Below are 21,181 nucleotides of genomic sequence, written 5' to 3' on the forward strand. Positions count from 1 at the left end.
GAGAAAGAAAGATCTTGCATATATATAAAACACTTTTCACAATCCCAGGGCATCCCTAAATTCTTTACAGCCAATGAATTACTTTTGAATTACAGGAGACGCAGCAGCCAATTTATGCAATGCAAGGTCCCACAATTAGCAATGAAATAATGACCAAATAATCTGTTTGAGTGATGTTGGTTGGGGGATAAATATTGACCAGAAGATCTCTCCTGTTTTTATTCAAATAGTTTCACGAGATCTTTTACATCCACCTGGGAGGGCAGACAGGGCATCGGTTTAAGGTCTCATCCGAAAGACGGCACCTCTGACAGTGCAGCAGTCCCTCAGTTCTGCGCTGAAATATCAGCCGAGATTATGCACTCAAGTCTTAGGAGTGGGATTTGAACCCACAACCTTTTAATCCAGAGGCAAAAGTGCTACCACTAAACCATAGTATGTTTAATTTTACAACAAACTTCAGATGGAGAGATAATTACTTAAGAAATGGTGAAGAGCCTTAAGTCGAGATTTTCCCAGCAATTAAACAAGCCGATTTCCCAGTGCTGGTGTTGCGTTGTTCATCAAGCGGGCCTCCTGGTAATGAAGGCTGCTTGGCCTGGTGTCTATAAATATGCTGTGCATTAATTTGTCACTTCCATAATTTGTAAATGTGCTCATTTATTGAATTTTCATATGATGTAAGGGACTTTACCTCATCATCATCATTTCAATATTGGACGGGCTGGAAATCATACATGTTTTTATGGTGCAGTAAATATGTTAGGAATTTCATTGCATTTACTGTTTGTGAAATTATGAAAGTCATGGTAGTTCAGTTTCTTAACACTATATAGCTTTTAATCTCCCAATGAAAATGTATTCTTTCTTTCAAACTTATTTTTCCACCTGACTTTCTTTCTCTCCGCTACCATTAATAAGGTTGAGCAGAGCCATTCTCTGGGATGTCCTTTCCGAGAGTCCAGACTGCATTTCATTTTTTGGTGGCACAGTGGGTTAGTTCACCAACCACTGGGATAACCTTGCAAAGTCTACAAAGCTCAGGATTATTACCCGTGTAATATTGATGTTGTGTTTAGTATGACATTGTTCTCTCTGCAGCGTGGACAAGCTGAATTTTGTATTGCTAATTTGAAGTGTTTATGGGATCCCAGTTCTTATTTTATAACTGGCTTTATCCCCTTGTAGGAGAAGCAGCTTCAGGCTGATTTTACTTTTACGTTATAAAATGTGAGTTATGTGTCTGTTTTCATTCAAGAGCTGGAAGAAGATTGCTTTTATAGTGTGCTTTGTGTAGTTTGTTTTAAGGTTCCCTGTGTCAGTCAATTTAAGTAGTTCTCCTTGGTTGTTATCCAAACATTGTCGCTACAATGTATTTCCATACAGTCCTACAATATGTGATAGTTCTGGATATTATTTAGAAGTTAGTGTTCAGACATCCAAACTTTGAGTATTGGTTGCCTCACGCACAACGTGTTGCATTCCTGGCCGAGCTGCTCATCATTCTCATGGAATTTTATAAGTTAAGTACATTTCTTTGCTTCTCAATCACATTATTGCAGTTGAGGCACTTTGAGGCATATATAAATACTGGTATTTCATAACGCACTTGAATTGAATGATTGCCTCTTGTTGACCTATCATAGAAAGTTGTTGGGGCTGAAATTATCCCTTTCTTTAAGAGCCGTGGCTGCCTGAAAGAGGTGGCCACGTGTCGGTGCAGACTGACTGCCCGGTCGGCGCAGAGTGTCCGACGCTCGCGACATTTCCCTCGGTGTTTTTTCTGGAGGTGTACGTCATCGCCCTGCTCCTGCGTATGCGTCAATAACGACGTCATCAAACCGCGCACTACCTTGGCCCCGCCCCAGTCGTCAAATTGCCCTTAAATCTGCTTAATGGCCGCTTGTCGGGACTAATGACAGGTTTGTGGGATGGAGCACAGTGTGGGATGAAGAGCGTCAGTGGGATTTAAAGGTACGCTGCGGCTCCCACCATTGTTGTCGGCCAAATTTACTTTGACGGTTTCAAGTATTGAAAGTTGGGTCTCTGAGAACGGAATTGTGCATTAGTGGGCCTGCCTTTTCATAGTCAGCAAGAGAGAACACTGTTTGAACAGGTTTAAAAAATGGGCTCAGTGCTGGCAGTGGAATGCTTCCTCCACACTGTGTGCGGCAGGGAGGCACGCAGAAGAAGGTGGCGCCGGCTGCAACGGATGGGGAGGCAGCGGCCAAGGGACCCAGATGACATGGGTCAGCAAGATGTAGAAGGCCATGGAGATGGCATCCTAATACAGAGAGGTGCATCGGGAAGGACCTCAAGAAGGCCATGCCGCCAGGAGGAGGGTCAGGGGCGCAGACCCCAAGCACCAGAGAGTGAGGGTGATGGAGAGAAGGCAGGATCAACAGGAGCCACAAGTTCGCAAGCACCAGGATACAGAGGGTGAGGACCAACATCAGCAGGAGGGAGAAGGCAATGAGCAGCTTCCAGAGGAAGGCGCCTACACAGACATGGTGGCAGAAGGCCCTATTGTCTAAGGGTCTTCCAACAACTGTTCTCCTGCATGGATCTCACTGATGACCAGTGTCTCCAGAGACTGCGATTCCGCAAAGATGTGGTAACGGAGCTGTGTAATCTCCTGCAGCCTCAAACAAGGTTGAGGGACAGCTCTATCAGTGGCATCAAAGGTCATCATTGCCCTGAATTCCTATGCCACTGGATCTTTTCAAGCTGCAACAGCAGACATCTCTAACATCTCACAATTTGCCGCGCAATGCTCTGTCCGTCAGGTGACAGGTGCTCTTTATAAGAGGAGGAAGAGACTACATATCCTTTCCAATGACCAGGGAGAAGCAGTGGCACACTGGATTCTTCAGTATAGCGGGCTTCCCCAGGGTTCAGGGCTCCATAGTCTGCACCCATGTGCCATTTAGGGCACCGCATAACAATCCCGAGATGTTCCGTAACCGCAAGGGATACCACTCCTTCAATATCCAGCTGGTGTGCGACCACAACTGCAGTTGATGCCCGATATCCTGGCAGCAGTCACGATGCTTTCATCCTGTGGCAGACCGGTGTGCCACGTGTGTTTGCTGCCCCAAATCAAGATTGTGGCTGGTTCCTAGGAGACAAGGGACATCCACTCTGCACTTGGCTGCTGACTCCCCTTCGCCACCCCACGACTGCTACGCAGCAATCGTACAATGAGTGTTATTCGGCCACCAGGTGCATCATTGAGCAGACCATCGGAATCCTTAAACACAGGTTCCGATGCCTGGAAGAGTGCTGCAGTACTCGCCTGAGCGGGTATCCCTAGTCGACGTCGTCTGCTGCATGCTTCACAACCTGGCAATCATGAGGGCACAGCCATTGGAGGACGAAGAAGTAGTACCATCTGAGGAGGACCAGGAGGAGGAGGCGCAGGGGCACGACACGCAGGAGGAGGAGCAGGAGGCAGCTCAGCGGCCACGTAGGGATCGGTGACGCCATCCGGACCCTGCAAGGGAAGTCCAAGACTGTCTCATTGCTACTCGTTTCTGCTGCGTTCATCCACACTTTGGTTTGCCCATGGAGATGCACAGATGAAGGTCAATGAGCCCTTTCGCACATTATTCCCCACACTGAAATGAGAGACCTGCACAGATATTCAAAATCAAAAGAAAGATTTATAACACAATAATTTGCAAAAAAAAATCAACATTATCAATTAACACCCTTGTGCAGTTCCTTATAACCGCTCTTACGCCGACCTATTCTACAACTATGCCGCAGTGCCTCCCCTGTGGCTGCATCATGGCTGTGGGAAGGCTGCTGTGTTTGAACTGTGGAAGCTACAGATGTCCTTCTAGGATCAACTCAGCCCTGGAAGGGCTGGGCCGCATCAGCCTCCACCCCATTAGTCTGGGTTGGCTGGGGGCAAGCTATGGTTGGCAGCAATGACGGAGTGGGAGGGCTCGACTCAGAACTGCTGTGATCGTAAGAGAGCACATCAGGATCCTGCTCCAATGGCCCGGCGCAATAAGACGGCGCAATGAGAGCATTCTGAGCTTCCAGGCCAGCGGCCATTCTCTTCAATACAGCACTGAGACATTGGTTCCCTTCCGCCTGTGCTGTAATGGCAGTTGCCACATTGCCCACGACAGGCGTCATCACAGCTGGATCCACCATTGTATGCGCACTAGCCTTGATGGGCTCCATGGTGTACACCGAGTTGTCCACAATGTGAGAGGCAGACTCATCCACGCTCCTGACCACTTGCGAGAGGCACTCTGGCACCCTTGCTATTGCCTCCAACATCTGCGAATGCATGGCCTCTACCCTTTTTTCAAAGGCAGCCACATTGAGATGCTTATCTGAATCCTCTCCAGCAAAAGTCACGTGCGAACTCGCCCTCCGGAGAGCTGGCACCCGAGGTTCCCTTTGCCCTTCACCATGCTGCAGCCCGCTGGGCTCCGGTGCATCACCCAGAGCAGACCCCTTTCCTAAATCTAACTGCAACGACCGCATACTCCCAGGATCTGGCGCATGGAAGTGTAGGAAGCAGTGATGCAGTGCTCGCAGCAGTGTCGCCCTCATCAGATATGTTGCCAATCTCTCCACTTGGCTCAAGGATGTCGGTCTGACTCTGGCTCACACTCGGGGTATCATCTGCAAGCATAAATGGGATAAGGGTTCCGTGAGGGTGAGGTAGCACATTGTACCATCCAGCAAGCAACTTGCACACATTCATCACCAATTGACTGATAGGCGTTTGAACATTCAGGGACAGATGGCATTCACTTACCGATGTGGCGCCCAGCAGGATCCACATTGCCTGCGGCCACTGAGCAGACTACATGTAAGCCGATTAACCGAAGCATCTGTCTTCGATGTCAGTGAGCTGCTGGATATCAGCCTCGGCCCCACCAGTCCTCTCTTGCTCCAAATGGTTATGTGACACCTTGGACTGCAAAGCAAAGGAGTGTTGGTGAGTAGCAGTGTAATGACACATTGGCAATTAATGCATGTGTTGCTCCATTACATGCAAGTGTAACTCTCAAATAAAAGGGACCCTCAATTGTGAATATGCACACGTAGATATAGATGCCTCAGCACTCAAATGGTGCTTCACTAACTATAAAGTGAAGGTGGAAAATAAGAGATGAGGGAGAGGCTGAGAGATGGAAGGTCAGGAGTTGGGGGAACATGTGCTCACTTTCACCATTTGAGTGATATCATTAAACCTTTTGCGGCATTGGGTGGCAGTCCAGTCATGAACTGAGGTCCTCGACAGCTACCTCTCTCCAGGCATTCACGAACACCTCCCGACTGGGTCTTCCTGTGAAAAAAAAATACGTGCCTCCTTCCCTCCACAGCTTGAACGAGGGTTTCAATTTCTGCAGCTGGCTGACTCTCCTTGAAGCTCTTGCATTAGCCATTATGTACTGTCAGAAACATGAAAGACAAACTCCCAATGCTGAGGATATACCTGCAAAACCTGCGCTTTAAGAAGGCCGGGGAGCAGATAGCCACGTCATCACTCAATTGGAATCAGCTGAATTTCTTGAATTAATCTGTGATGTATGTAGCACACAAATCACTGATTCCACACGGTCTGGTGTTGTAATAACTGCGGTGACCTTGGTCCTTTATTGTTCAGCTCCAGAGTGCCTCTCAGGTGTGGTGGGCAACCTTTTATACTGCCTCTTGCAGGTACTTTCAGATCTCCCACCACAGCGCCCTCTGTGGTGCACCATTGTACTTATGTTATACATTTAATGTACCTGGACAATACACATTTCACTTCCACCCGCTCCCCCCCGCCCGACAGTTCCAAAAGCCATTGCCGGTAACCTCGGCCTTGTTCGTCCTGGTGGATTAGTGAGTGTGTGTCCATGACCATCCCATGCAGAGATTATTAGGTGCAAGCATGTGGTGTTTGCAGTCCTCGCACGGGTATAACCTCCAACAGAAAACAGGTATACATAGACGGTACATTACAGAAGATTACAGGTGCACTGAACAGTTGTTTAATCCCAGCTCCACTGGGTAAGGTACGGTGGTGGTATACTGCCCCCTTTTTACTGGGCTGCGCTGAGACAGGGTATCGCAACTGATGCGTTGCCTCTGTGCTTAGTAGTCGCCTTAGCGGTTCATCTGCACTCGCTGAACCCTTGCATATTTGTCATGGGTCCGTTAACCCTTTTACTTTACCCCGTGATATGACTCTTTTCGTAAATCATTCGTGTCCATCATATTTAAACACAGTACCCATTTAGCATTGTAAATCTTTCATATCCTTCGTTTCACCTTTTTAAACACAGTAGCCAACCAGCATCAACACAAAAAAAATGTAACTCTTATCCACACCCGTCACCATACCAGTCTCATTACTCCTCTAGACTTGCTCTTGCCTTACAAAAGTTTCCTTGTGGGGACCACCAGTGGTGTGGGGCCCTTTTAAGACTCCCGGGTGCATTGCCTTTTTAAGACGCCATCTTGTGGTTCCCATGAGGCTTTCCTTGGGCTCCGCCATTTTAGTCGCTCTGCTGGCCTTTGTCTGCCAAGCACTGCTGCCACGAGGCCGCCGCCGCCATCTTGAGCTCACTGACAAAGAAGAAAGAAAGTATAAAATCACTCTTGAAGGGGGTGGGAAATTCTGGCCTCGGCTCCAGCATTGCAGGTAGCACCGATAATCCGCACGCTGGTGATGATCCGAGCCCTCTCATTACAACAACCATGGTAGGAGGGACTGCGGTGGAATGATTGTGTCCTTCGGGTAGTTATTGTAGATGTTGGGGAACTAACACATAGCAAAGCAGTGCAAGCTTTTAAGGAGGCTGGATCGATTGTGCGATTATGTGTGTGGAGAAAGAAGCCCGTCTGAAAAGATCTTAGAAATGAAACTTGTTGCGTTCTCCCGGGTCATACCTGCTGCCGCTGTAGCCTCCTCTGTTTCGGCCGCCACTGTAGCCTCCTCTCCTGCAGTTCCAGCCGCCACTGTAGCCTCCTCTCCTGCAGTTCCAGCCGCCACTGTAGCCTCCTCTCCTGCAGTTCCAGCCGCCACTGTTGCCTCCTCTCCTGCAGTTCCAGCCGCCACTGCAGCCTCCTCTCCTGCAGTTCCAGCCGCCACTGTAGCCTCCTCTCCTGCAGTTCCAGCCGCCACTGTAGCCTCCTCTCCTGCAGTTCCGGCCGCCGCTGTAGCCTCCTCTCCTGCCGTTCCGGCCACCGCTGTAGTCTCTTCGCCGCCCGACTTTTTCTCTGTGTGGACACCCCCGGTTTGTCGGCCATCGATGGACCTCCCGCTCATTGCCTGTGGCGCCCCGCTGGCTCGCACCCCAGCAATCGGCCTGCACTGAAGACTGCTCTTTGGAAACCCGGGGAGCAGCAGTCTGTGGAGGAATGAAGTCTTCCCAGCTCCCACAGACTTTCCCCATCCCTCTCCTGCCGAGTAGTGTTGGCCCATCGCCTGCAATAACCCACAAGGGTAAACCGTGCATCTCGCCCACATGAGATACCTGCACCATCGCTCTGCCGAGAACAGGTATCAGTTCCCTGGTGTAAGTACGCAGCTTCGCCAGGACCGGGACCAGCTTGGGTCGTGCAGCCGGGTTACCCCACAGTTTATCAAAAGTCCTCTGACTCATCAACGACGGACCCGATCCCGTATCCACTGCCATACTCACTGGGACTCCGTTGATTTTGACTTCCATAATCACTGGGGGCACATCGTCGGTGCACGTATAGAGTCCCATCACCTCATCTTCTTCTACCTGCTGCTCGCTGAACAGTGGATCATCCCCCATCTCCTCAGCCACGCGGTGAGTCAGATTTCTTTTACACATACGCTGAAGGTGGCCTTTAATGTGGCAGGTATTGCACGTGTACTCCGCAAACCTGCACCGGTGAGCCCCATGGCTTCCTCCGCAGCGGCAGCATGGTGCTGCTTGATTGGCACCCCTCAGCGGACTCTGAGTTCCAGGACCCTGAAGTCCGTGCTTTCTGCCCCAGGCAGAGCCACGTTCTGCAGTTTTGTCTGTGGTAGGCGCTATCCTGTGGACAGTGCCTGCCGGATTCGAGACTTTGTGGATCATCTGCTTGGTGATGCAAGTCGATGCTATAAACACCCTGCTGGTGGTGATGGCTTGCTTCAGGGTGACTGTAGGTTCTGTGGATAGCAGCTTGTGAAGGGGACCCTCATGGCCAATCCCCATAACAAAAACGTCTCGCAACACGTCTTCAAGGTGTGTGCCAAATTCACACGGCGCCGCGAGTCTCCTGAGGTCCGTAGCATATTTGGTGACATCCTGGCCCTCAGGTCTGCAGTGGTGGTAGAATTTGTACCAGGCCGTGAGGATGCTCTCCTTCGGTTTAAGTTGGTCATGAATGAGTGCGACCAGATCCTCATATGACTTGTCCCTGGCGCTCCCGGGTGCGAGCAAATCCCTGACGAGACAGTAAACCTCATCGCCACAGCTGGAAAGTAATATAGCCTTATGTTTCTCTCTCAGTGCGTCCGAGTGCATCGTCAGGTCGTTTGCTGTGAAGTAGTACTCGAGCCTTTCTGTAAAGGCCTCCCAATCATTTCCCACCATAAAATCCTTTAACGAGCCCAGAGTAGTCATAGTTGCGTGATGCGTGAAGTTCGTCTGTGTCCTCGTCGCCAATGTGATGTATGTAGCACACAAATCACTGACTCCACACGGTTTGGTGTTGTAATAACTGCGGTGACTTTGGTCCTTTATTGTTCAGCTCCAGAGTGCCTCTCAGATGTGGTGGGCAGCCTTTTATACTGCCTCTTGCAGGTACTTTCAGGTCTCCCACCACAGCGCCCTCTGTGGTGCACCATTGTACCTATGTTATACATTTAATGTACCTGGACAATACACAACATAATCTGTCAGTACGCTCCCTCATCACTACAAAGAGCACATTCCTGCCACAAACACCATCCTGTTCCTTTTTTTTCAAAGCGCTCTCATGGCCGCCCCATCGATTGAGGCAGTAAAAAAACGGTGGGTGCTTCTCGTTTCGGATGGAGAGCAATTTTAGCCCCGTTGACTGTAGCCATGGACAAGTTTGTTGCCCAGTGTTCCGTTTTCAAACACTTATTTATTAAAGGAACATTTTGGAAGGGGATGGGCTGGGGGGAAATCTGGTTGAATGTATACCTAACACCTTGAGGTCCTGGATTGTCAGCCAGATTGCCTGCAAGTGCTCTTTTTCTATTTATTTATTTTTTTATTACTATTCTACTGTAGTGCTATTGTCACCATTGTAGAATAAGTTGCTTTGTATTTTCTCCACCTCTTCTGATACATTCAACTCAATGTATGCTCGCAGTTGTACAGGGCCTTGGTGAGACCACACCTTGAGTATTGTGTGCAGTTTTGGTTTCCTAATCTGAGGAAGTGCTTGCTATTGAGGGAGTGCAGCGAAGGTTCACCAGACTGATTCCCGGGATGGTAGGACTGACATATGAGGAAAGACTGGATTGGCTAGACATATAGGGCCCAAGTTTCCACAAGAAAAAAAACGGGCGCCCCTCCGAGCTGGGCGCCCGTTTTTCGCGCCTAAAACGGCGCCTAAAAAAATCCTCGGTATTCTCCACCGACTTACAGGTCCTGTGGCACTCGGCGCAGCCGGTACGAGCTGTGGAGGGGGCGGAGCCAGGTCCCTGCGCTGAAAACAGTGCCGGGACCTCTGCACATGCGCGCTACAGTGGGCACGCAAGTGCAGTAGCTCCAGGCGCCGAACTGTGTGGAAGGGGCCCGAAGCACGCAGCCCCTAGCCCTGGCCCAATGGCCTCGCTGGGGCTGCATGAATGAGGCTCCTCCCACGGCCAGCTCCTGCTCCCCGACTGACCAGACCCGACACTCGCTCCCCCCCCCGCCGACCAGACCCGACTCGACACCCGCTCCCCCCCCCCCCGAGACCCGAGACCCGAGACCCGCTCCCCCCGACCCGACACCCGCTCTCCCCCCCCCCCCCCCCCGCCCCGATCCGACACCCGAGACCCGCTCCCCCCCGCCCCGACCGAGACCCGAGACCCGCTCTCCCCCCCCCCGCCCCGAGACCCGCTCCCCGCCCTGACCCGAGGCCCGCTCCCCCCCCCCCCGCCCCGACCCGACCCGACACCCGCTCCCCCCCGACCCGACCTGACACCCGCTCCTGTTCCCCGACCCCCCCCCCTCTCTTCCCTCCCTCTCTCCCTCCCTCTCTTGCTCAGCGGCACGAATAGCTGCAGAATTCTCCCTGGCTGAAGCACTTTCACACAGGTAGGAAGATGGTTTATTTAATCTTTTCTTTGCTTATAAATGTTTATTCAGGTTGGATTTATTTGTATAATATTTGTATAAGTATAAATAAGAATTTATTGTCGAATTTAATGAGTTCCCTTCCCCCCCACCTCGTTCTGGACGCCTAATTTGTAACCTGCGCTGATTTTTTAATGTGTAGAACAGGTTTTTTCAGTTCTACAAAAATCTTCACTGGCGCCATTCTACTTTAGTTTGGAGTACATTTTCACTGTGGAAACTTTCAAATCAGGCGTCAGTGGGCGGACACGCCCCCTTTTGAAGAAAAAATTCTGTTCTAAACTAGAACTGTTCTACCTAACTAGAACTGCAGAAAAAAAAATGTGGAGAATTGCGATTTCTAAAATAGTCCGTTCTCCACCAGTTGCTCCTAAAAGTCAGGCGCGAATCATGTGGAAACTTTGGCCCAATCTCACTGGAATTTAGAAGAATAAGCGGGGGATCTCATAGAAACATATAAAATTCTGACGGGACTGGACAGGTTGGATGCAGGAAGCATGTTCCCGATGTTGGGGAAGTCCAGAACCACGGGTCACAGTCTAAAGATAAGGGGTAAGCCATATAGGACCGAGATGAGGAGAAACTTTTTCACCCAGAGAATTGTGAACCTGTGGCATTCTCTACCACAGAAAGTTGTTGAGTCCAGTTCATTGGATATATTCAAAAGGGAATTAGATGTGGCCCTTACGGCTAAAGGGATCAGTGGGTATGGAGAGAAGGCAGGAGTGGGGTACTGAGGTTGCATGATCAGCCATGATCATATTGAATGGCGGTGCAGGCTCAAAGGGCCGAATGGCCTGCGCCTGCACCTATTTTCTATGTTTCTATGCATCGTGTACTGTTTATTTTCAGTCATTTTATTGTTATTGGCTTCGGGATGTCAACCCAGCTTTATTCTGATCTGAAATGATCTGCCCATCAAGTTTGGAGTTCAATCTGGACATCATTGTTTTCAACAAAAGAAATGCAAGAAATGAAAGACAAAACTTGGCTTTGCTCCCATTTATTGTGTTGCTTGGTTGAGTTTGGAGTTTTATGAAGAGAAAATTCTGCCAAAGCTCAGTTTTGGCTTAACTGTAAATTCGGATAGCTTAGATTTCTGGCCAGGATTTGTGCTCATCCCTCGATCAGTATTTAGTTGTTGACAAATCCGAGTCTATCAGCTACTCTACTTTTATATTGAGAAATGCACGTTTGTTAAAACTACTGATCTTCTACATTTTCTCTTTGTCTTTGGGTCAGTGTTCTCCCAAACACTGATAACTGTTGTTACCAGTAGTTCTCTTATACAGAGACCCATTGGCTCATCTTTATGTACTCTTACTCTAAAGGATTAGCTAGCTGTTCCATGAGAAGAACTTCAAAAAGATCTTTTCATGCTTTTTCATGGTAGTATTTTCTTGTTCACTAATCAACAAATTTCATACGCCAGTAAATCTGCCACTTCTTGTAGCAAAGCATCTAATTTCTCTTTGATTTTCTCACTATTGCAGATACAGGATTAAAAGTGTTGTTAATTATTTCCATTCTGTACCAAATATTGCAACAGATCAAATTTAAATCAAAAATCACTCAAACTACTGCACAGCACCAAAGCAGAAGAACAATAATGCCAATAAATTAAATATTGAGTGACATAAGCAGTTAAAGCAACTGCACCTTGTCCCGAAAGAGAAAAACAATGTACATTTTAATAATGAGAAAAATGACAGTAATCCAGGGTTTATTTTTTTAAACTAGTTTCATGTATTGTGGTTGTTACTTGTTTAAAGTGCTGCCTGATCTCACTGCTCTTACCCTCACTGCATATCAAGCATCCATGATTATGACTGGTCATCCATCTCTAACAAAAATCCTTATTACTCTGCCGATCTGAGCTGTAGCCTGTAACCACACTCCCAGTATTCCCATCTCCTCAGGCACTTCCACACCCTGCAAGTCCCTCCCCAAAGCACTATCTCACATTGTCACCCCCAAAAACATTCTGTCCCGAATGCCTCAACCTACGTCTTGTCTCAGTGCTCTCACATTTTTGGCCCCTATCCCATTTTTACCAGATCCTGGTAACCCTTTTCAGTGCTTCTAATTCCAACAATACCCATTTCAGTTCTCCCAGACCATAACCCTGACCACCCCAATACTACCACATCCCAGAGACCTTTCTCTGGTACTCGCAACCAGAACAGCCTCCCAGAAATGCCATAATCCAGAACTCTCAATCCACGACTCTCATAAACAACAAAAAACAGCTAGCATTTATATTGCGCTTTTAACATAGTGAAGCATCCTAAGGCGCTTCACAGAAGTATTATCAGGCATAATTTGACACCGAGCCACATAAGGAGACATTAGGGGCATTAGAATAGCAGTGGTGGATTCTGGGAGTAACAGGAGGGGATTTCAAGGTGTGGCAGGAAAGTAATGAAATCCTATCCAAACCCCACAACTATACCAGCCTACTCCTGCCAGAACCTACCTCTCTCCACCTCCTCCCAGTCTTTGCAGATCCTATGACTAGCCACCCAATCCTATGTAACCTCCCCGCTTTCCATATTGCTGCGTGCAAAATCCATATCCTTGAACATCTTCCTTTGTATCCTGGGGTTTAAAAAACGAAGAGATAACATTAACTAGAAAGAAATAACTTCGAGTTAAATAATGCCAACATTTACCAAGCATTAAATGTGGCCATTAGCAATCCTTTATGTGCAGGTCATTGAGATTGCTATCCATTGGTTCGGTAATATGCCACTGTCTTCCTCTGGCTTCTCGGGTTGTACTTCAAGAGACTTTATGGGTATAAGGATTGGAATCTTTTGATGTACTAGCTAGTTAATGTTTTTGGCCCAGCTGCAACAGAAGCAGAGATAAGGTTGAGTAGGTTGGGCCTCTACTCATTGGAATTCAGAAGAATGAGTGGTGATCTTATCGAAACGTATAAGATTATGAGGGGGCTTGACAAGGTGGATGCGGAGAGGATGTTTCCACTGATGGGGAATGTCATATTTGTAACTACAATGTAACACCACTGTATTACTGTATACACAACTTAGATGCACACCTTGACCACAGGGGGTGAACTTGTGGGAGACACTCCTTACCTGATCACACAGGTACATAAAGGGAGGTCCCACGCAGGGTCATCACTTCTGGAGTCCTGTAATAAAGAGTCAAGGTCACAGAGTGGCCTTGTCCCTGGAATGTGCCTCGTGTGGTTTCATGCTGTAGAGTAAGGACTTTACATTGGCGACGAGAAACGGGAATTCACGACCCATGAGAATGGCCACCGGGAGCACAGAGGAACGGTATTGTGTTGGGGAAGACTGGGCCAATTTTGTCGCGAGGCTTCAGCAAAGCTTCGTTACGAAAGACTGGCTGGGGGATGCAGCGGCCGACAAGCGACAGGCTCATCTCCTGACCAGCTGCGGGCTAAAGACTTATGCGCTCATGAAGGACTTACTGGCACCTGAAAAGCCGTCGGACAAAACCTTTGAAGAGCTTAACAAATTAATCGGGGAGTACCTCAAACCGATGAGCAGCACACACATGGCTTGACACAGATTCTATACCCACCGACGTCGTGAAGGACAGAGCGTACCGGACTTTGTAGCGGACTTCCGCCGTTTGGCCAGCCTCTGTAAGTTCACAGACGCCTGCAGGGGGGAGATGCTAAGGGACTTCTTTATCGAGGGTATCGGTCATGCGGGAATTTTTCGCAAATTAATTGAGACCAAGGACTTGACCTTGGAAGCGGCAGCGTTGTTAGGCAGGCAGGGGCAGTCTGACATTTACCAGGCAGCAATAGACCCCAGAGCAGGACCTCAACAGAGACAATGGCAGGCTGAACGGACATTCGCGCCATCACAGTGGACAATGTGGCCCGGGACGGGGCCATTGACATCCACTAAGAGAGTACTTAAAAGCAGTCAAAGGGACAGTCAGCACGGAATGCCAGGCCATAGTCCCTTTGTCCCCAACAATGGAAACTTTAACTCATGCTGGAGGTGTGGGGGAAAACACTCAGCCAGATCTTGCAGATTCCAACAGTTTGTCTGCAGAATCTGCAATCTCAGTGGCCATTTAGCTCCAATGTGCGGAAAACCTGCAACCAGACTAATATATGAGCCAAGTGGACCAGAAGAGGGTTCTGTGAGGCATGATGACTTTTGGGGCAGATCGATGGACGCCGAGGTTCAGCGTGTCCATGCGGCGAATATTCACAGTTCATACACCAAAACGCCACCAATGATGATGAGGGTTTTGTTGAACGGTATCCCAGTACGCATGGAGCTGGACACTGGGGCCAGCCAGTCACTCATGGGCGTTCAGCAATTTGAGAAGCTATGGCCACTCAAAGCCAGTGGACCCAAATTAGAATGTGTTGAGACACAATTACGGACTTACACCAAGGAAATCATTCCAGTGCTAGGCAGTGCAATGATGGCTGTCACACACAATGGGTTAGTGAACTGGCTGTCACTCTGGATTGTCCCGGGCAATAGTCCCGCACTGTTGGGGAGGAGCTGGTTAGCCGAGATAAACTGGAAATGGGGGGGATGTTCACGCAATGTCCTCGGTGGAGCGAAGTTCATGCTCACCAGTCCTACAACAATTCGAGTCACTATTTCAACTGGGCGTCGAGACTTTCAAAGGCACTAAAGTAGTGATACACATCACCCCGGACGCCAGGCCAGTGCACCACAAAGCCAGAGCAGTGCCGTATGTGATGCAGGAAAAAATCGAGAGCGAATTGGACCGGCTGTTGCGAGAGGGCATCATATCGCCTGTTGAATTCAGCGACTGTGCAAGCCCCATCGTTCCCGTACTAAAAGCGGATGGCTCTGTCAGGATCTGTGGCGACTACAAGGCCACCATCAATCGGGTGTCCCTACAAGATCAATACCCGCTCCCAAGAGCGGAGGACCTCTTCGCCACGCTGGCAGGCGGCAAGCTGTTCACCAAGTTGGACCTCACTTCAGCCTATATGACCCAGGAACTGGCCGACGAATCCAAACTACTGACCACCATCACCACGCACAAGGGACTGTTTGCGTATAACAGGTGCCCGTTGGCATTCGATCAGTGGCCGCGATTTTTCAACATAACATGGAAAGCCTGCTTAAATCCATTTCGGGAACGATCATATTCCAGGACGACATCCTCATCACGGGTAGAGACACCGAGGAACACCTCCACAACCTGGAGGAGGTGCTATGCCGACTGGACCGGGTAGGCCTGCGACTCAAGAAGTCTAAATGTATGTTCTTAGCTCCTGAGGTTGAGTTTCTGGGCAGGAGGGTTGCTGCAGATGGGATTCGGCCCAGCGAATCCAAAACAGAGGCGATTCGACGAGCGCCCAGGCCCTGCAACACATCGGAGCTGCGTTCATTCCTGGGACTGTTGAATTATTTCAGGAACTTTCTGCCGAACTTGAGCACATTGTTGGAGCCGCTACACGTGCTCCTGCATAAGGGTTGCGATTGGTTTTGGGGGGACTGTCAGGAACGGGCTTTTGATTGGGCGCGAAACCTACTTTGTTCAAACAAGTTGTTGACTCTGTACGACCCCGGTAAACGTTTAGTTCTGACATGTGATGCATCGTCCTATGGGGCTGGGTGCGTGTTGCAGCACAGCAATGCTGAGGGTCAGCTACAACCTGTGGCTTATGCCTCCAGGTCTCGCTCTCAAGCGGAACGGGGCTATGGGATGGTCGAGAAGGAAGTGCTTGCATATGTCTATGGTGTAAAAAAAATGCATCAGTACCTCTTTGGTAGGAAGTTTGAATTAGAGACAGACCACAAGCCACTCACATCCCTGTTGTCAGACAGCAAGGCTGTCAATGCCAACGCATCAGCTCGCATACAGCGGTGGACTCTCACGCTAGCTGCCTATGACTACTCCATCTGGCACCGGCCCGGCACTGAAAACTGCTCTGATGCGCTCAGCAGGCTCCCACTGGCCATCACCGAGGGGGCTGCTGAGTAAAGCGCTGAGACGGTCATGGCTGTCGATGCCTTTGACAGTGCAGGCTCCCCCATCACAGCACGCCGGATCAAAATCTGGACAAACAGAGATCCCCTCCTATCCTTGATTAAGAAATGTGTCCTGACTGGGGATTGGGCGCCCGCACACGGAGCATGCCCTGAGGAGGTCAGACCATTCCACAGGTGGATGGATGAGCTCTCCATCCAAGCCGATTGCCTACTATGGGGCAGCCGGGTAGTCATGCCCCAGAAGGGCAAGGAGGCATTCATCAGGGAACTCCAAAGCGAGCACCCAGGCATTGTGATGATGAAGGCCATTGCCCGGTCACACGTTTGGTGGCCTGGAATTGATTGAGACCTGGAACACTGTGTTCGTAGGTGCACGACCTGTGCCCAGCTGGGTAATGCCCCCAGGGAGGCCCCGCTCAGCCCGTGGCCCTGGCCCACCAAGCCATGGTCGCGCATTCACATTGACTACGCGGGCCCGTTCACGGGAAAGATGTTCCTCATTGTAGTAGAAATGGATTGAGTGCATCATCCTGAATTCATGCATGCCATCCACCACCGTGGAAAGCCTACGTGCGATCTTTGCAACCTCATCCTCGTTAGTGATAATGGCCCGTGTTTCACGAGCTATGAATTCCGGGAGTTTATGTCGGGCAATGGCATCAACCATGTCAGGACTGCACCGTTCAAGCCGGCCTCCAATGGCCAGGCGGAATGGGCAGTCCAAATCATTAAGCAAGGTATGCTCAGGATTCAAGGACCTTCCCTACAATGCCGCCTATCGCGCCTCCTGCTGGCCTATAGATCCCGCCCGCACTCGCTCACGGGGGTCCCGCCCGCAGAGCTACTCATGAAACGGATACTCAAAACTCGGTTGACCCTCATCCACCCAGTCGTGACTGACATAGTTGAGGGCAAGCGCAAGTCACAAAATGAGTACCATGACCGTAATTCGAGGGGGAGATGTACAGAAATAAATGATCCTGTATTCGTCCTCAATCACACCATGGGGCCCAAATGGCTTGAGGGTACTGTAATTGACAAAGAGGGGAATAGGGTCATCGTGGTAAAACTCAACGATGGCCAGATATGGCGTAAGCCTCTGGACCAAGTAAAAAAAAGGTTCAGCGTGGACACGGAGGAACCTGAAGAAGACCATGAGATGGAGCTCACACTACCGCCAGCGAACGTGCAACAAGAGCAATCAGAAGAATGCACAGTCCCTGAGGTCAGCCTGGAAAGGCCGGAATCACCACAGGTGACAGACACTCACGTCAGTGTCCAACAACCAGAGCCCCAACTGCGGCGCTCCACGAGGGAGCGTAGACCACCTGAAAGACTAAACCGATGATCCCAGTAAGACTTTGTGGGGGGGAAGGTGATGTCATGTTTGTAACTACAATGTAACACCACTGTATTACTGTATTCACTCAGCTTAGATGCACACCTTGACCACAGGGGGTGAACTTGTGGGAGACACTCTTTACCTGATCACACAGGTAATATAAAGGGAAGTTCCATGCAGGGTCATCACTTATGGAGTCCTGTAATTCAGAGTCAAGGTCACAGAGTGGCCTTGTCCCTGGAATGTGCCGCGAGTGGTTTCATGCTGTAGAGTAAGGACTTTACAGGGGAGACTAGAACTAGAGGGCATGATTTTAGAATAAGGGGCCGCCCATTTAAAACCGATGAGAAATTTCTTCTCTCAGAGGGTTGTAAATCTGTGGAATTCGCTGCCTCAGAGAGCTGTGGAAGCTGGGACATTGAATAAATTTAAGACAGAAATAGAGAGTTTCTTAAATGATAAGGGGTTATGGGGAGCAGGCGGAGAAGTGGAGCTGAGTCCATGATCAGATCAGCCATGATCTTATTGAATGGTGGAGCAGGCTTGAGGGGCCGTATGGCCTACTCCTGTTCCTATTTCTTATGTTCTTATGTAAAGGGGCACAAATTGCCCCTCTTATTGCCGTCCATTATCGCCTCCGGAGGCGCTAATAGGGCGCAAAATAGATTTTGCCTGGGTGCGGCGTGAAAATCGCCCACCCGGAATTGGCCAGTGGTTTTGTGGAGTCGCTATGAGGTAGCGCCCCGCTCCTGGAGCAAGCGCCCCCCCCCCCCCTTGGTGCATGGCGATAATGACGTAGTCGGCGTGCACATCACCCTGGGAGTGAAATTGGCCCCCCACAATCGACCTTAGCAGCTGTCGATGACAACGACAGCTTGCAGTCAGAAACCAGATGCGCCAGCGCTATTTAAAGGCGCCATCTTGGAAAGTTATTTTTTGTCGACCATTATCTATTTCTGCGTTGCAACAACAATAACAAATCGTATTTATATTGCACCTTTAACGTAGTGAAACATCCCAAGGCTCTTCACAGGAGTATAATGCGATAAAAGTTTGACACCGAGCCGCATAAGTAGAAATTAGCGCAGGTGACCAAAAAGGTATGTTTTAAGCAGCGTCTTGAAGGACGATAGAGAGGTTTAGGCAGGGAGTTCCAGAGCTTGTTTGTGTGGCTGCTGCACCGATCTCAGCGATTTCTTTTGCTCAACCATTGTTCTGCCTCCTTTTCCCTTGAATCACTCAGCACTTTCGACGTTGTACCATTTCTGTCGCTTCATAGGGTCCGTGCTGGCACTCAACCGCCTGCTCCAACTTCACCGTCAGAGGATGCTTTGCCGAACACAACGGCGCCAGCAATCACAGAGGGTAAGGCTTCAGGAGACGGAGAGAGAAAGGCTATGACTATGAGAGGGAGCAGCACAGGAGAGGCACAGGGAGAGGGAAAGGGACAGGCACAGAGAAGCACATCCACCGGGACAGGCACAGAGAAACACATCCACCAGCACAGGGAGAAGCACATCCAGCACCACAGGGAGAAGCACATGAAGATGTTGCCAGAGGAAGTCGGCACCACAGGGGTGGCAACAGAAGGCCTTACTCTCCACAGGTATTCCGTCAGCAGTTCTCCTACGTCAATTTCACTGAGGAGCAATGTGTGCAAAGGCTGCGTTTCAGCAAGGACGTGGTCACAGAGCTCTGCCATCTGCTGCAAAAAGACCTTGAGCCTCACAGCAGGGTGAGGATGGCTCTCTCAGTGGCAGTCAAGATCACAATCGCTCTCAATTTCTACAATGGATCTTTCCAGGGAGCAACAGGAGACCTCTCCAATATCTCTCAGTTTGGCGTCCATTGCTCCATCCTCTAGGTCACAGATGCTCTGTACAGGAGGAGGAGGGGCTACATCTCCTTCCCCATGACCAGAGAGAAGCAGCACGAGCGGCGTGTGGCTTTGCCAGGAAAGTGGGCTTCCCCATGGTGCAGGGTGTCATTGACTGCACTCATTGCTTTGAGGGCACCGCAGCACAATCCAGAGATCTTTCGTAATCGCAAAGGCTACCATTCACTGTGTGTGACCACACGCAGAATAACGGTCATCAATACCCGCTATCCTGGCAGTAGCCACGATGCCTTCATCCTGTGCCAGACCGGTGTGCCAGCTCTGTTTTAGCCCCCAAATGAAGCTCGCGGCTGGCTCCTCACAGATAAGGGCTATCCGCTATGCACCTGGCTCATGACTCCCCTCCACAACCCCAACACTCCTGGCCAACATTCGTACAATGCGAGCCATGTCCCCACCAGGAACATCAGTGATCAGACCATCGGAGTGCTGGAGGAACGGTTTCACAGCTTGACCGCTCGGGAGGAGTCCTGCAGTTGTGTGAGTAAGAGTCCAGTTATGTATTAGAAGATATGCCTGCAGTGGTTAAATAGCTGCGCGTGTAGGCAAGGCGTGAAATGAGGCTGTCAATGCGAGTAAGCACAGATGGCTGCTGGTTGCTTGCTGGGTTAAGTGCTGTTTTGCAGAGTGTTCACCGACAGAGCTCAGACGCTGGTATGCAAGACTTGTGGAAACATGTATTCATTTTGACCACCCGAATGAGGTCATTGAATTTTTTTGTGACACTGTGTCGGTGTTCTATCCACCACCATGCTGCCCAACATTTCTGCAGCAACCTCTGCCCACATGGTTCTAAAAACCTGTGGAGTAGGCCTCCCAGATGCAGGGAACAGTGTTTCAAATCTCTGTTTCCTCCTTCCCTCGACTGCCCCCTTCAATGTCTCTAAGGCCGGGTCACTGAAGCGAGTGCTCCTTCATAACACCTTGCAGCAGCCATCACACACCTTGCAGCTCAGTCAACCGAAGAAATGATGAGACTGACCAGGTGCTGTCTGAAACGACATCCCCTTTAAGAACTGGAATGAACAGCAACCTCATCAGTGAATGAAAGTCAGGTGAAATTGGGTGTAGCCCTGGGAATAGCACCCCACTGAGGCCATTAGTGCCTCCAATACCGCCTCACTTAATTTCTCAGGGAAAAGTGCCCAATTTGCCACAATTTTGCAGCCCATCTCGCTGGGCTCTAAATCGTCAATCTTTTAAAAGTTATCGCCCCAAACGCGGTACTACCCAATTTCGGCCCCAAAGCATATGACTGCTTATGTACTTCTGAGAAAGACTGCAACTTGTGGGGGTCAGATGGCTTCTCTATTTCGAAGAACTATTTCTCTATATTCAGTTTGAAAGACGTGCAAAGAAAGTCATTCACAGCAACTCAACTGATGGTTTTGTCTGTTTAACACTTGCATTAATTCGATCAAAGCTGTTGTGTTATTTGGCCCAATTTCAATGACTTGCTATTACAGTGCTTGGTGTAACTGATAATAATCATTTTCTGAAGTCATGTATACATATTGGTAGATTATCTGCCGGGTTTTTCGGCGGTATTGCTTGTTTTCGGTGGAAAACCACTCGGCGGGAATTTCCCAAGAGTTCCGCCGGTGGTTTCGAAATACCACTGCGGAGCAGATCGCTAGTGTGCACCGCCAAAAAAAAC

General features: G+C 49.6%; 1 protein-coding gene across 11 annotated transcripts in view; it reads left to right on the plus strand.

The window, feature by feature from the left end:
• LOC139276702 (bis(5'-adenosyl)-triphosphatase-like) overlaps nt 1–21,181 on the plus strand; it is a 1,572,769-nt gene that overhangs the window by 382,830 nt on the left and 1,168,758 nt on the right. Inside the window, exon 1 of one of the 11 annotated variants that reach the window (XM_070894669.1) lies at nt 6,496–6,717. The exons of 8 other annotated variants lie outside the window; for them this stretch is intronic. The gene's annotated coding sequence lies outside the window, so the exon portion shown is untranslated. Of the gene's footprint in view, nt 1–6,495; nt 6,718–7,339; nt 7,797–21,181 lie in introns of those variants that run through there. 2 more of the 11 variants (XM_070894673.1, XM_070894674.1) reach the window with 2 other exon arrangements.

Source organism: Pristiophorus japonicus, chromosome 12, assembly GCF_044704955.1.
Source record: "Pristiophorus japonicus isolate sPriJap1 chromosome 12, sPriJap1.hap1, whole genome shotgun sequence".
Lineage (NCBI taxonomy): Eukaryota > Metazoa > Chordata > Chondrichthyes > Pristiophoridae > Pristiophorus > Pristiophorus japonicus.